This window comes from Schistocerca americana, chromosome 3 (assembly GCF_021461395.2).
Source record: "Schistocerca americana isolate TAMUIC-IGC-003095 chromosome 3, iqSchAmer2.1, whole genome shotgun sequence".
Taxonomy (NCBI): Eukaryota; Metazoa; Arthropoda; class Insecta; order Orthoptera; family Acrididae; genus Schistocerca; species Schistocerca americana.
Genome location: NC_060121.1, coordinates 465243602 through 465257131, shown reverse-complemented (window position 1 = coordinate 465257131; position 13530 = coordinate 465243602). Strand labels below are relative to the sequence as shown.

The 13530-nt window shown below is 44.8% G+C and overlaps 1 pseudogene; it reads left to right on the top strand.

Annotated features, from left to right (window-relative positions):
- Positions 1-9219: 9219 nt before the first annotated feature.
- LOC124607826 lies at positions 9220-9337 on the top strand (annotated as a pseudogene).
- The last annotated feature ends 4193 nt before the right edge of the window (positions 9338-13530 follow it).

Here is a 13530-nt window from a genome sequence, read left to right as displayed (position 1 = left end):
CACCCTTTCTGAGCAAATATATCTTCCTACCTTGCTTAACACTCCTTGCAGGATTGTCGTTGTAGACGCTGTCACATCCTTATGATCACTGATACCTTCCTCTACGTTAACTGATTCGATAAGTACAGGTCTGTTTGTTGCCAGGAGGTCGAAGGCGTTACCCTCATTAGTTATTTCTCTAACTATCTGCTCAAGGTAATTTTCGGACAAGACATCCAAAACAATGCCACATGATTCCCAATATGTGGCACCAGTTTTGATGGCATAACACTCTCAATCTATATCTTACAAGTTAAAGTGACCCCCTATTACAACGGCATGATCAGGAAAGTTACTAATGATATTCTGCAAGCTCTGTCTAAAGCGCTCTGCAAGTACAGATCCTGACCCAGGTGGTCTATAAAAGTATCCAATCACCAGTTTTGACCGTTCTTTGATACTCAATTTGACCCAGGTTAATTCACATTCGGAATTCGTGATAACCTCGCTAGATTTTATGGAATTTTTTACTGCAATGAACACGCCGCTACCATTGGCGACTGATGTATTCGTACGATAAACATTAAAGTGTGAACTCAGGATTTCGTTGTCATTGACGTCTGGCTTCAACCACCTTTTTGTTCCCAATAATATATGTGCATTATAACCTTCAACATGCGATACTAAATCTGGGACCTTTCCTTGGATGCTCCTGCAGTTTACTAAGTTTACTAAAATCATATTAATATTTTCTATCTCTGATCTGCAAGGACCAAGATTCTCTGAGGCCGCTGTGGCTGATTTAACAGGCAAATCGTGTTTGCTCCCAAGGGAGGTATCCTCTACCCTAAAAAAGCTCCATGCACACGCCACAAGTACTCCACTACCCTACTAGCCGCTTCCTGCATGTAGAGCACGCCTAACCTATTAAGGGGAACCCTACAGTTGTGCACCAGATAGCGGAGGTCGAGAAATTCGCCTCCGATACTGTAGCAGAGCGTCTGAGCCTCTGGTTTAGACCTTCAACTCCACTCCAAACCAGAGGACCTCGGTCAACACTGGGTACAATGCTACAGATAGGTAGCTTAGCCTACACCCCGCGTGCGTTGCTAATTCCCTTCACCAAATCAACCAGCAGCCGAAAGGAGCCGAGGATGGCCTCAGAACCCAAGCGGCCGGCATCATTTGTGCCGACATGTGCCACTACATGTAGCCGGTTGCACCCAGTGCCCTCGATAGCCGCCGGCAGAGACTCCTCCACATCACGGATGAGAACTCGCGGCATATATGCCGAATGCACATTGGAATTTTTTCTCGCCTTGCCTGCTATCTCCCTCAAGGGCTCCATCACCCGCCCAACATTGGAGCTCCCAATGTCTAGCGTACACATTCTCTGCACTTGTCCGGACTGGGCAGGAAAATCTACCGCTGGCCCTACAGGAGAGGCGTACCGCGTTAGCTCAGTCATCATCAACACTGGGAAGCACCTCGTACGTGTTGCTAAGACGTAGGGAAGTAGGCGCACGGCCTGCTCCCTCTTTCGCCTTCCACCCAGTGACAGCGAACCTACCACTGTCTGCCACCCATTCTGGCGTGAGGACGGACCAGTCAGATGTTGGGTATCGGAAGCCGCAGTGACGTCCGGGTCACCAGGGGATTCCAGGGCCATCAAAGATGTCGCAGGTCTTGTCACTGGCGCCCCGACGTCACCCCAACTTCGAGCTTTAGCTAGAAGCTTGTCGACGGTAGCCAACGCAGCTTCCAGCTGTTTACGGATGGCAGCCAACTCTCCTTGTGTCCGCTCACAACAATCACAGTACCTAGCCACATCGTACTGTTTATAAAATAGATATGAGGTCTCAAATGGCGCTACTGGGTTTGAAAATATACCAAATAAGAAAAAAATAACACTGAAAGTTGGCGTGCAGATTTCTCACTGAATTCTGAGATCGCAAGCTATTAAACAGAAATAAATTTCTCTACACCGAAAATGTGATCTAGGGAGCCCTCCTACAAGACGTACGCAGAAACAAAAACTACGATTCATGTCCTATCCACTAGTCTACACAGTAAAATACGCATCTACAGTTCACTTTTTTGCAGAAGCATGTGAACAAAAAACAGAGACTAAATTAATTTACAGTTTATCACACAAGTGCTGGTACTGCCGCTCTGCTGTCCATTGCTCTTCAATTGTATTGCCTGCTGAGCTATTCATTGTTGCTGTATCTATAACCAAAGAGAACTTCAAGCGTATACCTCGTCATTACTTAGTACGTCCGTATCCCATAACATAACAGTAGGTAATATAAAAACATAGTATCCCATAAGTTGCTACAAAATAATAACAAATGTGGTAACTCTGTGATCTATGATTCCAATACTTGGGAAAATCTATATCTGTCAGAAGTGTTGGCACATTTATTTCAGATTTTAGGATCAACGCGGTTTTTTAACTTTTTTACATTCTTCATTTTTGTGTATTTGGCATTGCAGACTTACTCATGGAGAAATTATTGCAGCTGTTGGTATTGTGATCAAGGAGACTTTTAAAAACCTTGACACACACGCGCTTACATCAAATGTTTTCATTTAAAACTAGATACGCTAATCACTGAACGACAGTTGGTGCACATATTCAAAAGAACTTGCGTAATACCGGTAACATCGACGAACAAGTTGAGTTGTTATGTAAGTTTCGAAAAAGTCAACGATTAGATGTTGCAGAAAGATTACGGAATTATACGAGGATTGAAACATTAATAGTGGCAACTATTTATTTACAGCTCGTACAAAACAGATACGTCTTTCAAAGTTTTACTGATCTTTAAAGTAGTCACTTTGAGTATAACTCGTTGCCAGCGACGTGGAAGTCGTAGGATACTCTTAGCAGTGCCAGTTGTGCTGACAGTTTGAGTGGCGCGGTCTGTTGTCCGACGAATTTGTAGCAGTTCTGAAGCGAATTCTGTGAAGTGCTTCCTTCAGTTTAGAAATCGAATTTAACTCACTAGGGCTTAAGTCAGGGGAGTGCAGTAGGTGGTACAGAACTTAGCAGCCCCATCAATCAAACATATCAGTAATAGCTTGCACTGTACGTGCTTGAGCATTGTCCTGCAAAATGATGTTCAGGTCCTGCAGAACGTGTCATCACTTTTGTCTCTATGCTGCACTTTCTTGGAACACAAGCTACGATCAGCTTAGAGACAGAAGTGATGACACTTTCTGCAAGACCTGCTAAGTGCTATACCACCTACAGCACTCCCGTAATTTAAGCCCTCGTGAGTTCAACTCGATTTCTAAACTGAAGAAAACACTTCGCGGCATTCTCTTCAAAACTGATACAAATTTGTCGGGCAATAGACCGCGTCGCTCGAACTGTCAACACAACTGGCATTGCTAAGAGTATCCTACGACTTCCACATGGCTGGCAAAGGGTTATACACAATGCTGCTGACTACTTTGGTCAGTAAAACTTTGAAACATGTATCTATTTTGTACGAGCTGTAAACAAATAGTTTTCACTATTAAATTTCCAACCCTCATATTACCAAACGGGTGGAAACAGAATAAGTCTCTGTATGTCTACCTCTTTAAAGAGTGTTGCGGGACCCTGCTGTTCGATACAGGACGTAAAATTAAACACCTTCTACCCGTCTAGTTTCCAGAAATTTGTGTTTTGATTGTCTTCTTATACAAATTTGTAATTTTAGATACAATTACAGAATGTGATTACAATTAAAACCAGTTTCTACCAGGTGGTCCACGCAAGCCGTCCCCTGTAGTTTTATGTTTCCTTCACACGTTAGTGCAAGAAGGGTTGCCTCTACACCTCCACCGAGTTTTGCCGCCATTTGCATGGGTTTTCATCCTCATTCCGCTCTGATACGGTAGCGTGGCCGTCTGTTTGTAGTTCGAGTCAGGTATGAGGCTTAATCGGAAAGTAAGGTCCGATCGGTCGCGAAAAGCAAATCACTGTGAAAATCAAAAATGTTTTATTTGCAACAGTTAGCTACAACTTCCAGCTACTTATCTACATAGTTGCCGATCCGACATAGACGTTTGTCGTAGCTTTGTACCAACTTTCCAATACCCTCGCTGTAGAAGGCAACCAACCGCCAGCGCTTTTCGCCAAATCTCTACGCTGGCCTACAGCTCGTTATCTGTTCCAAAATGTTGTCTTCATAACTAGCGGTTACTGTGAACAGATATGAAACTCAGGGGGGGCTAATTACGGCTGTATTGTGCGTAATGATACACTTTCAATTGAAAACTCTTCAGGGGCATCTTCATTGCTCCTGCTGAATGCGGCTGAGAAATGTCTTGAAGAAGAAAACGCATGACAGGTATGTGATGTGGGATACACAGCTTAAGGCGAAATTCCTTACCAGGCCCTCTTACTTGGTGGGAGACCTGTTTTCTAGGCATCTTTATGTGCTCACTGTGTGCTCAGAACTGGAAAGAGTGACGTGATGCGATCGAGCGGCCTACCTGAGACACTGCCCAACACATCTGTGCAAAGCTTCATCGGATTTTCATAGTGGTTTCCATTTCGCGATCGATCGGGCCTTACTTTCCGAATACGTCTGGTAACAACTGCAGTAGGGAAGACTACACGACGTAATACTGATCTATGTGGAGACGCACAGCAGTGCAGCTGAGGCTCAAAGGCTGTATTCACAGCGTTTTCAAACCCGACGTCTACACTCTACACATGTTTTAGAAGTACAGTGATGCGTTTAAGAACCAATGGAGCTTTCCAGGTGCAGCGTGTTGTGCAGAGACCAAACCGCGACGCACATGATGTCGCCGGTACGTTACTGAGAATTTTGAGCCCATCCCACGCATGGTAAGCATAGTTTAAATGAAAATAATGAGAACGTACAGTGTAGTATAAAAGCAAGTGTTATTGTGTTTTTGGATTTAGATTACAGTATGATTTGTACCTATAATAATAATAACAGTGACGATACTAATATTATAATAGTCATTATTATTAATTCTTTCAAATTCGTTAGATCTCGCCCAGTAATGTCTACTTCCCGTCGTAATTAGGACAAAGAAGAGCTGCAGCAGACCTGGGGATATCGAGGTCGTCGGTACAAAGGATTCTGGAGGAACGGAAATTACGTCCCTTTAAGCTGCGCCTACACTAACAACTATATGGAATCGATTTTCAAAATCGGGTTTCGTTCTGCAGATGTCTCGTAGATAAAGTAGCCGTAAATCCACATTTCATCATGCAGATTTTAGGGGAGATGAGTGCTACTTCCTTAGTGACACCACTGTCAAGAAACAGAATCTACATTACTGTGCTACTGCAAATCCTCACTGGTTACGACCACATTAAATACAAGTGCAGTGGGGTTTTAACGTATGGTCCGGCATTCTAGGAGACCACATCACTGGACCAGTTTATTTGGCTCTAGGACTAACTGTTCGGCAATATTTCCAATTTATACAGAATGAGCTGACTCTTGGGCATCTCCTAAAAGTTAGCTGTGAGGAACTGATTTCAACACGATGATGCACCACCCTCTTATTGTAGACGGTTTGGGGAATATCTCAACAAAGTGTACGCTGAACAGTAGATAGGTCGTGGTGGTTGCACTCGATTCCCAGCGAGATCGGCTGATTTAACGCCCTTCTGTTGTTTCTTATGCGGTTATATCAAAGCCAGAATTTATGAAATGGAACCGTAAAATCCAAATGTGTTAAAAGAACGAATAGAGCATGCTTGCGATTTACTATCTGCAGAAATCTCTAGAGGTGCCCATGACAATACCGAGAGACGCTTACATCAACGCATCCAACAAGGTGGACATACACTCCTGGAAATGGAAAAAAGAACACATTGACACCGGTGTGTCAGACCCACCATACTTGCTCCGGACACTGCGAGAGAATGCTGTACAAGCAATGATCACACGCACGGCACAGCGGACACACCAGGAACCGCGGTGTTGGCCGTCGAATGGCGCTAGCTGCGCAGCATTTGTGCACCGCCGTCGTCAGTGTCAGCCAGTTTGCCGTGGCATACGGAGCTCCATCGCAGTCTTTAACACTGGTAGCAAGCCGCGACAGCGTGGACGTGAACCGTATGTGCAGTTGACGGACTTTGAGCGAGGGCGTATAGTGGGCTTGCGGGAGGCCGGGTGGACGTACCGCCGAATTGCTCAACACGTGGGGCGTGAGGTCTCCACAGTACATCGATGTTGTCGCCAGTGGTCGACGGAAGGTGCACGTGCCCATCCACCTGGGACCGGACCGCAGCGACGGACGGATGCACGCCAAGACCGTAGGATCCTACGCAGTGCCGTAGGGGACCGCACCGCCACTTCCCAGCAAATTAGGGACACTGTTGCTCCTGGGGTATCGGCGAGGACCATTCGCAACCGTCTCCATGAAGCTGGGCTACGGTCCCGCACACCGTTAGGCCGTCTTCCGCTCACGCCCCAACATCGTGCAGCCCACCTCCAGTGGTGTCGCGACAGGCGTGAATGGAGGGACGAATGGAGACGTGTCGTCTTCAGCGATGAGAGTCGCTTCTGCCTTGGTGCCAATGATGGTCGTATGCGTGTTTGGCGCCGTGCAGGTGAGCGCCACAATCAGGACTGCATACGACCGAGGCACACAGGGCCAACACCCGGCATCATGGTGTGGGGAGCGATCTCCTACACTGGCCGTACACCACTGGTGATCGTCGAGGGGACACTGAATAGTGCACGGTACATCCAAACCGTCATCGAACCCATCGTTCTACCATTCCTAGACCGGCAAGGGAACTTGCTGTTCCAACAGGACAATGCACGTCCGCATGTATCCCGTGCCACCCAACGTGCTCTAGAAGGTGTAAGTCAACTACCCTGGCCAGCAAGATCTCCGGATCTGTCCCCCATTGAGCATGTTTGGGACTGGATGAAGCGTCGTCTCACGCGGTCTGCACGTCCAGCACGAACGCTGGTCCAACTGAGGCGCCAGGTGGAAATGGCATGGCAAGCCGTTCCACAGGACTACATCCAGCATCTCTACGATCGTCTCCATGGGAGAATAGCAGCCTGCATTGCTGCGAAAGGTGGATATACACTGTACTAGTGCCGACATTGTGCATGCTCTGTTGCCTGTGTCTATGTGCCTGCGGTTCTGTCAGTGTGATCATGTGATGTATCTGACCCCAGGAATGTATCAATAAAGTTTCCCCTTCCTGGGACAATGAATTCACGGTGTTCTTATTTCAATTTCCAGGAGTGTATATTTGAAAATTTCATTTAATAATAATGCAATTATAGAGACCTGTCAGTCTATAACATAGGTTTAAAACAACATCACATGTGATACTCATTATAATCATTGTTATTTAGTGAAGTCAAAGATATCATAGTTTTTATGTAACACTGCCAATTGTGAAGCACCAATTTGTGCATTATGTGTTCTTAATCAAATAGCTGTCATATTTTGATATGCCTTGAAGCAGAAAATCAATATGCTTTGGCCCTTGTGCGTATTGTTTTGGTCAGGGACAATCATTCTTCTACATAGACAGCTTTCCCAACTCCAGGAATCGTACGCAGTACTCCTGAAGCAAGCAAGTTTTCTAGCGATGAGCTGTAGGACCAGATATAGCTCTAAAGTGTTTGTTTTCAAGCAATGGTCTTACATAGCAGGGTCTTCCCTCTGTTGGTATGGAGTCTTACCGTTCTGCTTGGGCAAACCTTTCGGTGTCTGTGTTATCCGGCGTTAACTATCGTCAACGGAGGACGGCATGCGTAACTATAAATGTATGTATATATATATATATATATATATATATATATATATATATATATATATATATATATATATAGTTACGGATTAGTTTTTTTACAGTAAGATTGTGAACCTTAGTCCCTCCAACGTTTAACCAGACTATTGTAAAAATTTCGTGTACAGTTTACATTTGAGAATTATCACCAACTGAGTTACAATAATAGCTGAAACATAATCAGTGAGGCTATCGTTGCCTTATATATTCACAAATCCGAAGACAATTATCAACATCTAGGTTCCGTTGAAGATAGTAAATATTGTAGGCTGTCGTTCCTTAGTGAAATTCTATAAACAAGATTAAATTACAGGATCTCTAGAATACTTATAAACATCATATAAAATACTTAAACAGCACACACATTATTTTCTCCATACCACTGGTGAAGTGTAACAACTCCATCATCTGTAACTGAATCAAATGAATTATGATTTGCAATAAACTGTATTTTATGATTATTTCACTCAAATTACGCACCCTGACAAAAAAGTGAAGCACTGAGGAAGCACGAGGAAGCAAAATGAAACTTCACAGTTTGAGAGGGTATGTGATGTTATTTTAGTTATTAGAAAATCGAATCAAACTTACAAATAACTTAACTGTATGGGCTTACTTATCAGTATGACGTTGAATCTTCTGTGACTTGGATGAATGCACTGGTTTATGGGGAAAGGTGTCCAAAAAAAATGGTTCAAATGGCTCTGAGCACTATGGGACTTAACATCTATGGCCATCAGTCTCCTAGAACTTCGAACTACTTAAACCTAACTAACCTAAGGACAGCACACAACACCCAGTCATCATGAGGCAGAGAAAATCCCTGACACCGCCGGGAATCGAAACCGGGAACCCGGGTGCGGGAAGCGAGAACGCTACCGCACGACCACGAGCTGCGGACAAAGGTGTCCAAATCCATTGTACCCTCTCCTGAGGCACACTGGACGAGAACTGTTGTAACTCGTCCTTTATACCCTGGACACTGCCAATGCAACGGAGATGAAGTCTGAGCTGGTCGCACTCCTGTTCTGTTGGCTATAGATCTCAAGATTTTGGAGGCCAAAGGAGTACCTCAAAATCACAGAGTCCTTAGAGCCACATCGCCATGTGTGAACGAGTATTGTTTTGTTAAAAATTGCACCAAGTTACTCTCCCATGAGAGGTGACACGTGTGGACGCAGGCTGTCTGCAATATATTATTGTCCCGTTAGATTTCCCTCAGTCACTACCAGTCGTAGCCTGAAGTCGTAAACGATGGCTCCCCACACCATGACTCCAGGACTAAAACCACTGTGCCTCTCTAAAGCATAACTAGATGCGCCCTCTTCGCAGGTAACCGCCATGCCGATGTTGGTCATCCTGGATAGTACATAAATGAGAGTCATCAATGAATGCAGTGCGACGACATTAATGAGCAGTTCATGATTCCCAGTCACGACATCGCCAACGGCCTTGCCGCAGTGGTAACACCGGTTCCCGTCAGATCACCGACGTTAAGCGCTGTTGGGCTGAGCTAGTACGTGGATGGGTGACCATCCGGTCTGCTGAGTGCTGTTGGCACGTGGGCTGCACTCAGCCCTTGTGAGGCAAACTGAGGAGCTACTTGATTTATAAGTAGCGGCTCCGGTCTCTTAAACGGACATACGGCCGGGAGAGATGTGTGGTGGCCCGCATCTCGTGGTCGTGCGGTAGCGTTCTCGCTTCCCATGCCCGGGTTCCCGGGTTCGATTCCCGGCGGGGTCAGGAATTTTCTCTGCCTCGTGATGGCTGGGTGTTGTGTGCTGTCCTTAGGTTAGGTTAGGTTTAAGTAGTTCTAAGTTCTAGGGGACTGATGACCATAGATGTTAAGTCCCATAGTGCTCAGAGCCATTTGAACCATAGATGTGTGGTGGCCACATGTCCCTCCATATCCACATCCAGTGACGCCTGTAGGCTTTGGATGACACGGCGTCCGGTCGGTACGATTGGTCCTTCCACGGCCTTTTGGGCGAAGTTTAGATTTTTTCTTTTAGTCATGGCACCACTTCAAATGGCCAGAAGTAGTCGACCAGACCCTTGTTTACATACAGTCCAAATCCGCTCACTGTCACATCCATAAGCCCCACGAATCTGGACATAGCATGATTCGATCAGTTGGTCAGATAGGAAGCCATAATGAAACCACTTTCAAACTCTGTCATTTGCTGATACCGCCGTCACACACGTGTACGCTGCACCTCCATGTACTTCACAATGATCATCAACATCTGACGCTGTGCATGTCTCTTTTATAACATACCAAGCCTGGTAACAACTCTAAACACGAGTAACACTAATGCATTCTGGTGATCATTGCACCTGTCACAGAGACTGCAACTCTAATCATTTACAAACCCACCGATGAAGATACCATGACATCTGACCATGTCTTCCGGGTGCTACACTTCTTTTGACAGACTGTGTATATCATTAGATAAGAGGAATTTTACGCCAACAGCTACATTCTAAAAGATGGAAGCACATTTAATAGCAACAACGAAACAGATAAAGTGGTTGGAGATATATTTGTTGTCTATGTTTGTTCCCGGCCTTTTCCCTTGACTTGATATTCTTCTTCTTCTTCTTCTTTTTGCGTTTCGGCCTCTGTAGGACCACGAGTAGCCCCTCTGTGGACTGCATTTTCCTCTTCTTCTCCGAGAATCTATTCATTCTTTTATTCTGTCTCGCTCTTTTTCCGAGATCTTCAGTGTCGTTTTCTCCTGTCGGCTGTACTGGTGATACTGTAATCTTTTCCTATAGTCTTCTCTGTTGTTGATTGCGGTATATTGGTCGGTGTATATTTGTTCCTCCAATTTTCCTTTAATTCAATCTTGATCCCCAGTTCCAACCAGTCCTTCCGTAGATCAACAACCCCCTTGGTTTCTGTCTTTCTCCTTGTCCTCCCTGTTGTTTCCCACACTCTCTTCATCATTCTGTCCATGCGCATCCTAATTACATGTCCAGCAAACCTTGCCTTTTTGAGTCTGATTTCCCCGCATATTGTCCTCATGTTCCGGTAGAGTTATTCCCTAGATCTTCGCATCCATCTCTCTCTACCTCTTTTGGGGGACCTTGTATTTTTTTCAGTATTTTTCTCTCTTCTTTCTCTAGTTGTTCTGCCCCATTTCTTCCTAGTGTCATTGTCTCAGCAGCATATAATATTGCATTCCTCACCGTTGCCTTGGGTAGCTTATCATTGCCTCTTTGGATATGTTCATTTTACTGCACATATCTCTCGTCTTCTTTATCCTCTCTGTTATTCCCTCCTGGCTCCTGTTCCTTCCTGTTATAAATTCTCCCAGGTATTTAAATTTGGCCACCACTTGTGCAGTTCCTTCCGGTGTTTCCCAGTCTGCAGTTGTATTTAATGTCTGTCTTGTTATAGGCGATCCTCAGTCACACCATTCTGGCTACCTTACTTAAGTTGTCGAGCTGTGTCTTTGCAACTTCTTTCGTTTCACGTTCTATTACTGTGTCGCCTGCAAAGACCAGGCAGTACACTTGAGCCCTGTTGTCCTTTCTGTCTCCCACATGGGCCTTCGGTATTCCCATTTTCTCGTTAATTGCTCTCCACAGCCTGATCGCGTAGTGCTGATCCAGTGCTATGTTGAACAAAAATGGTGACAATCCATGTCCCTGTTTAACACCAGCATTGGTCTCAAATTCTTCTGACAGTGCTCCTCTAAACCTCACCCTTGCTTTTGTGTCTGTCAGAATTTCTTTTATGAGTTCTTCTGTAGTTCCCTCTAGTCCTCTGTTCTTCAGGATCCTAACAAGAGACTGTCTGTCGATGGAGTCATATGCCTTTGTGAAGTCCACGGAGGTTATTACGGTGTTTTCGTTTTTTAAGGTCCTGTTATGTCAGTTGCGCTTCAGGATAAGTATCTGCTCTATACATCCTCTTCCGGTAGTCGTCAACTGTATTTTCTACCTATTCTTCTACTCTCTCGACGAATGGTTTTGACAGCACCTTGTATCCGACCTCTAGTAGGGGTATGTTTACATCTCTCTTGTCCCCCTTCTTACGTATTGGTACTACAATTGCATTCTTCCATCTATCTGGCAGCTTCTTTGTTCTCCAAATCTGGTTGATTATGTTGATCATGTTGTCTATTGCTTTGTTGCCTCCCTATTTTATCATCTCAGCTGCTACACCATCTTCTCCAATTGCCTTATTACTCTTTAGATCGCTTATGGCATGTGCGACTTCATCCCTGTTTGGAGGGCGTGGCTCTCTCTCTTCTGTGTCAGTCCCTAATTCTAGCTGGTCTCCAGGTGGTTTACAGTTCAGCAAGTCGTGAAAGTACTCTGCAGAAACCCTACACTTCTCCTTCGCACTAACGGCCAGCTCACCTTTCTTATCTCTTATTAACAGTTCTCTACCCTTGTATACAATCAGACTCTTTCTGAATTTCCCCGAAAAAGTGTTTTCTGTAGTTTTTCCTGCAGTTGTTCTCAATATCGTCCATTTCCTGCTTCATCTTCTGTTTTCTGGTCCATCTTATTGTTCGGGCAACTTCCACTCTTGCTCCTACGAAAACTCCCCATTTTTTGGGTCCTTCTTGCTGCTCCAGTCCCTCCAGGCTTTCCAGCGAATCTCTACCTCTTCCTCGCATTCCTTTTTCCACGAACAGTGCTTCCTTTTATTTTCTTTCTTTCCCCATAGTTCAGCCTGTTTCACCGTATTTCGCTTCATGTCGTCCCATTCACTGAGTGATTCAATTCCTTCCTCATATCTGGATCAATTGTGTCTCAATTTGTCTCCGTCTTTCTTCATGACTCCAGTTCTTCTATTTCATGATCTCCTTAGTGTTTGCCAGCTGATTGCTATGTGGTCAATTTGGAATTCCCCAAGGCGGGTGCATGGGTTTGCCCATATCTTTTTCTTCCTCGGTTTGTCCCTGAAGTGTGTTGTCATCAATCTCATTTTGTGTTCTCGACACAGTTCAGTTAGTCTTTCTCCATTTTTGTTTTTCTAATGGTGTGCGGGGTACTCTCCCACTACTCCTTTATGTTGCTTCTCTCTTCCAGTCTGTGCATTATAATCTCCTACGAGTATCTTCACATCTGTACAAGGTATGTTTTTCAGTGTATCATCTAGCTCCTCCCAGAGACTGTCTCTAACTTTCTTGTCTTTTCTGTTCTTGTCAGTTATGGTGCATGTTCATTTACTGTTGTATAGTTTTTGTTCCCTGCTTGAAATGTCAGTGTTGATATCCTCTCTGACCTGCTCTTCATTTAAGTTATGCCATCCTCTTACCTCTTGTCTACTATGAATCCCGTACCAAAGCAACTAATTGCATGTCTTTCCTTTCCCACTCTAATTCCTGGTTTCCCATTCAGCATTATGAAGCCTTCTGACTCCCCTGTATCTTCGTCAGTGTATCTTGTTTTTTGCATCGCTAGTATTCCAATGCTTCTCTCTTTCATCTCGTCTATTACCGGTTTAAGTTTACCAGTCTTAATCATTGTCTGTACATTTATGGTTCCAATTCTGAAAGTCTTTTTAGTTTTAATCTTCTTTCAGGTTCCTGGAAGCTCCGACTCTTCCTTTATTCCTATCTTTAGGCAGGTCCCCCGGAATCTGAATGCCAGATCGCGTCGTCCTTGGTCAACGGGGGATTGTCCTCCTGTGGTAATGTCGATTCAGTAGTGCGATCCAATCCATGAGCAATTTTTTCGGGGGGTGGGAGGGGAAGGGGCGGGGCGCTCGTGTCCTTCCAGTTGAAGTTGTT